Source organism: Alosa sapidissima, chromosome 8 (genome assembly GCF_018492685.1).
Source record: "Alosa sapidissima isolate fAloSap1 chromosome 8, fAloSap1.pri, whole genome shotgun sequence".
NCBI lineage: Eukaryota > Metazoa > Chordata > Actinopteri > Clupeiformes > Clupeidae > Alosa > Alosa sapidissima.
In genome coordinates, this window is record NC_055964.1 from 28,919,577 (window position 1) to 28,924,576 (window position 5,000).

The window sequence follows — 5,000 nt, forward strand, 5'->3', positions numbered from 1 at the left end:
TGCAGAGTTTCACAGAACAGAGGGCTCGTCCGGGATTTGAACCCGGGACCTCTCGCACCCTAAGCGAGAATCATACCCCTAGACCAACGAGCCACGCTGCGCAAAAGCTTTTGTCGAGCGTTTTGTGCAGCAATATTTAACTGAAAGGAAAGGCAGGTCGGGTGGTGTTGAGTTGCAGAAAAGCTGCCGGCTACATGCTGTACAGCAAAGGAGAGACGGTGCTGACACAAACACATCATACTGACAGAAAGTTGCGTGGGAAAGGTCTCGTCCGGGATTTGAACCCCGGACCTCTCGCACCCTAAGCGAGAATCATACCCCTAGACCAACGAGCCACTCTGCTCAAACGCTTATGTCGAGCCTTCTGTGCAGCAATATTTAGCTGAAAGGAAAGGGAGGTGTGGTGTTGTTTAGTTGCAGAAAAGCTGCCGGCTATATGCTGTACAGCAAAGGTAAGACAGTGCTGACACAAGCACCTGATAATGACAAATAGTTGCGTGGGGAAGGACTTGTCTGGGATTTGAACCCCGCACCCTAAGCGAGAATCATACCCTAGACCAACAAGCCTTGACTGGCTATGAATTTAGCTGAAAAAACAACAACATAATTTTCTAGATCACTGACGAGAGTTGAAAATTAACACATTTCAATGAAATGCACCTGTAACGCCTGCGGGCTCGTCCGGGATTTGAACCCGGAACCTCTCGCACCCAAAGCGAGAATCATACCCCTAGACCAACGAGCCGCAATGTGATGGCTCAGGGGGAAAAAATATACATCCAACTGAGGCTAAATCTCCACAGCAGAAACGCGTTAGACAGTGAGGCCGACAAAGAATTGGTGAGGAAGCACAAAAGGGCTCGTCCGGGATTTGAACCCGGGACCTCTCGCACCCAAAGCGAGAATCATACCCCTAGACCAACGAGCCGCTGAGTGCTCCCCTGGGTCTTGTTTTGTCAGGACCCCTTGCAGGCCTGAGCAAGTAAAAAATCTGGTCCAAAATTGGCTCTTTTCCTTCAATGCTAACAAAAGAGTTTCGTCTTTGTTTGTTTCGTTAGCGTCGATTCTTGCAGTAAAGTCTGGCGTTTGTTTCGGAAAGAAGGGCTCGTCCGGGAGTTGAACCCGGGACCTCTCGCACCCGAAGCGAGAATCATACCCCTAGACCAACGAGCCTGGGGCAAGGGTACCTTTTATTCAGTGCCTTTCTTCACAACAAATATTTAGAGTGGTCTGCAGGTAAGACCAATCTTTCAGCTTGGTTCCACTGCGCATCAACATTTCCTAAAGTAAGTCCTGGGTAACGAACTGCAGCAGTTCACCGGTGGCAGCTAGCAGCAAAAGTTGCAGAGTTTCACAGAACAGAGGGCTCGTCCGGGATTTGAACCCGGGACCTCTCGCACCCTAAGCGAGAATCATACCCCTAGACCAACGAGCCTGGGGCAAGGGTACCTTTTATTCAGTGCCTTTCTTCACAACAAATATTTAGAGTGGTCTGCAGGTAAGACCAATCTTTCAGCTTGGTTCCACTGCGCATCAACATTTCCTAAAGTAAGTCCTGGGTAACGAACTGCAGCAGTTCACCGGTGGCAGCTAGCAGCAAAAGTTGCAGAGTTTCACAGAACAGAGGGCTCTTCCGGGATTTGAACCCGGGACCTCTCGCACCCTAAGCGAGAATCATACCCCTAGACCAACGAGCCACGCTTTGCAAAAGCTTTTGTCGAGCGTTTTGTGCAGCAATATTTAACTGAAAGGAAAGGCAGGTCGGGTGGTGTTGAGTTGCAGAAAAGCTGCCGGCTACATGCTGTACAGCAAAGGAGAGACGGTGCTGAAACAAACACATCATACTGACAGAAAGTTGCGTGGGAAAGGTCTCGTCCGGGATTTGAACCCCGGACCTCTCGCACCCTAAGCGAGAATCATACCCCTAGACCAACGAGCCACTCTGCTCAAACGCTTATGTCGAGCCTTCTGTGCAGCAATATTTAGCTGAAAGGAAAGGGAGGTGTGGTGTTGTTTAGTTGCAGAAAAGCTGCCGGCTATATGCTGTACAGCAAAGGTAAGACAGTGCTGACACAAGCACCTGATAATGACAAATAGTTGCGTGGGGAAGGACTTGTCTGGGATTTGAACCCCGCACCCTAAGCAAGAATCATACCCTAGACCAACAAGCCTTGACTGGCTATGAATTTAGCTGAAAAAACAACAACATAATTTTCTAAATCACTGACGAGAGTTGAAAATTAACACATTTCAAAGAAATGCACCTGTAACGCCTGCGGGCTCGTCCGGGATTTGAACCCGGGACCTCTCGCACCCAAAGCGAGAATCATACCCCTAGACCAACGAGACGCAATATGATGGTTCAGGGGGAAAAAATATACATCCAACTGAGGCTAAATCTCCACAGCAGAAACGCGTTAGACAGTGAGGCCGACAAAGAATTGGTGAGGAAGCACAAAAGGGCTCGTCCGGGATTTGAACCCGGGACCTCTCGCACCCAAAGCGAGAATCATACCCCTAGACCAACGAGCCGCTGAGTGCTCCCCTGGGTCTTGTTTTGTCAGGACCCCTTGCAGGCCTGAGCAAGTAAAAAATCTGGTCCAAAATTGGCTCTTTTCCTTCAATGCTAACAAAAGAGTTTCGTCTTTGTTTGTTTCGTTAGCGTCGATTCTTGCAGTAAAGTCTGGCGTTTGTTTCGGAAAGAAGGGCTCGTCCGGGAGTTGAACCCGGGACCTCTCGCACCCGAAGCGAGAATCATACCCCTAGACCAACGAGCCTGGGGCAAGGGTACCTTTTATTCAGTGCCTTTCTTCACAACAAATATTTAGAGTGGTCTGCAGGTAAGACCAATCTTTCAGCTTGGTTCCACTGCGCATCAACATTTCCTAAAGTAAGTCCTGGGTAACGAACTGCAGCAGTTCACCGGTGGCAGCTAGCAGCAAAAGTTGCAGAGTTTCACAGAACAGAGGGCTCGTCCGGGATTTGAACCCGGGACCTCTCGCACCCTAAGCGAGAATCATACCCCTAGACCAACGAGCCACGCTGCGCAAAAGCTTTTGTCGAGCGTTTTGTGCAGCAATATTTAACTGAAAGGAAAGGCAGGTCGGGTGGTGTTGAGTTGCAGAAAAGCTGCCGGCTACATGCTGTACAGCAAAGGAGAGACGGTGCTGACACAAACACATCATACTGACAGAAAGTTGCGTGGGAAAGGTCTCGTCCGGGATTTGAACCCCGGACCTCTCGCACCCTAAGCGAGAATCATACCCCTAGACCAACGAGCCACTCTGCTCAAACGCTTATGTCGAGCCTTCTGTGCAGCAATATTTAGCTGAAAGGAAAGGGAGGTGTGGTGTTGTTTAGTTGCAGAAAAGCTGCCGGCTATATGCTGTACAGCAAAGGTAAGACAGTGCTGACACAAGCACCTGATAATGACAAATAGTTGCGTGGGGAAGGACTTGTCTGGGATTTGAACCCCGCACCCTAAGCGAGAATCATACCCTAGACCAACAAGCCTTGACTGGCTATGAATTTAGCTGAAAAAACAACAACATAATTTTCTAGATCACTGACGAGAGTTGAAAATTAACACATTTCAATGAAATGCACCTGTAACGCCTGCGGGCTCGTCCGGGATTTGAACCCGGAACCTCTCGCACCCAAAGCGAGAATCATACCCCTAGACCAACGAGCCGCAATGTGATGGCTCAGGGGGAAAAAATATACATCCAACTGAGGCTAAATCTCCACAGCAGAAACGCGTTAGACAGTGAGGCCGACAAAGAATTGGTGAGGAAGCACAAAAGGGCTCGTCCGGGATTTGAACCCGGGACCTCTCGCACCCAAAGCGAGAATCATACCCCTAGACCAACGAGCCGCTGAGTGCTCCCCTGGGTCTTGTTTTGTCAGGACCCCTTGCAGGCCTGAGCAAGTAAAAAATCTGGTCCAAAATTGGCTCTTTTCCTTCAATGCTAACAAAAGAGTTTCGTCTTTGTTTGTTTCGTTAGCGTCGATTCTTGCAGTAAAGTCTGGCGTTTGTTTCGGAAAGAAGGGCTCGTCCGGGAGTTGAACCCGGGACCTCTCGCACCCGAAGCGAGAATCATACCCCTAGACCAACGAGCCTGGGGCAAGGGTACCTTTTATTCAGTGCCTTTCTTCACAACAAATATTTAGAGTGGTCTGCAGGTAAGACCAATCTTTCAGCTTGGTTCCACTGCGCATCAACATTTCCTAAAGTAAGTCCTGGGTAACGAACTGCAGCAGTTCACCGGTGGCAGCTAGCAGCAAAAGTTGCAGAGTTTCACAGAACAGAGGGCTCGTCCGGGATTTGAACCCGGGACCTCTCGCACCCTAAGCGAGAATCATACCCCTAGACCAACGAGCCTGGGGCAAGGGTACCTTTTATTCAGTGCCTTTCTTCACAACAAATATTTAGAGTGGTCTGCAGGTAAGACCAATCTTTCAGCTTGGTTCCACTGCGCATCAACATTTCCTAAAGTAAGTCCTGGGTAACGAACTGCAGCAGTTCACCGGTGGCAGCTAGCAGCAAAAGTTGCAGAGTTTCACAGAACAGAGGGCTCTTCCGGGATTTGAACCCGGGACCTCTCGCACCCTAAGCGAGAATCATACCCCTAGACCAACGAGCCACGCTTTGCAAAAGCTTTTGTCGAGCGTTTTGTGCAGCAATATTTAACTGAAAGGAAAGGCAGGTCGGGTGGTGTTGAGTTGCAGAAAAGCTGCCGGCTACATGCTGTACAGCAAAGGAGAGACGGTGCTGAAACAAACACATCATACTGACAGAAAGTTGCGTGGGAAAGGTCTCGTCCGGGATTTGAACCCCGGACCTCTCGCACCCAAAGCGAGAATCATACCCCTAGACCAACGAGCCGCTGAGTGCTCCCCTGGGTCTTGTTTTGTCAGGACCCCTTGCAGGCCTGAGCAAGTAAAAAATCTGGTCCAAAATTGGCTCTTTTCCTTCAATGCTAACAAAAGAGTTTCGTCTT

General features: G+C 49.5%; 10 non-coding genes across 10 annotated transcripts; all 10 read right to left on the minus strand.

Moving 5' to 3' along the window:
- Positions 1-21: 21 nt before the first annotated feature.
- On the minus strand, positions 22-93 carry trnap-agg. Its single transcript has one exon. It is a non-coding gene; the product is annotated as a tRNA-Pro (tRNA).
- A 763-nt stretch (positions 94-856) lies between these two features.
- Positions 857-928, minus strand: trnap-ugg. The gene has a single exon. It is a non-coding gene; the product is annotated as a tRNA-Pro (tRNA).
- A 173-nt stretch (positions 929-1,101) lies between these two features.
- Positions 1,102-1,173, minus strand: trnap-cgg. Its single transcript has one exon. It is a non-coding gene; the product is annotated as a tRNA-Pro (tRNA).
- A 190-nt stretch (positions 1,174-1,363) lies between these two features.
- trnap-agg lies at positions 1,364-1,435 on the minus strand. Its single transcript has one exon. It is a non-coding gene; the product is annotated as a tRNA-Pro (tRNA).
- A 1,025-nt stretch (positions 1,436-2,460) lies between these two features.
- On the minus strand, positions 2,461-2,532 carry trnap-ugg. The gene has a single exon. It is a non-coding gene; the product is annotated as a tRNA-Pro (tRNA).
- Positions 2,533-2,705: 173 nt separating this feature from the next.
- trnap-cgg lies at positions 2,706-2,777 on the minus strand. The gene has a single exon. It is a non-coding gene; the product is annotated as a tRNA-Pro (tRNA).
- Positions 2,778-2,967: 190 nt separating this feature from the next.
- On the minus strand, positions 2,968-3,039 carry trnap-agg. The gene has a single exon. It is a non-coding gene; the product is annotated as a tRNA-Pro (tRNA).
- A 763-nt stretch (positions 3,040-3,802) lies between these two features.
- Positions 3,803-3,874, minus strand: trnap-ugg. The gene has a single exon. It is a non-coding gene; the product is annotated as a tRNA-Pro (tRNA).
- A 173-nt stretch (positions 3,875-4,047) lies between these two features.
- trnap-cgg lies at positions 4,048-4,119 on the minus strand. The gene has a single exon. It is a non-coding gene; the product is annotated as a tRNA-Pro (tRNA).
- A 190-nt stretch (positions 4,120-4,309) lies between these two features.
- On the minus strand, positions 4,310-4,381 carry trnap-agg. The gene has a single exon. It is a non-coding gene; the product is annotated as a tRNA-Pro (tRNA).
- Between the last annotated feature and the right edge of the window lie 619 nt (positions 4,382-5,000).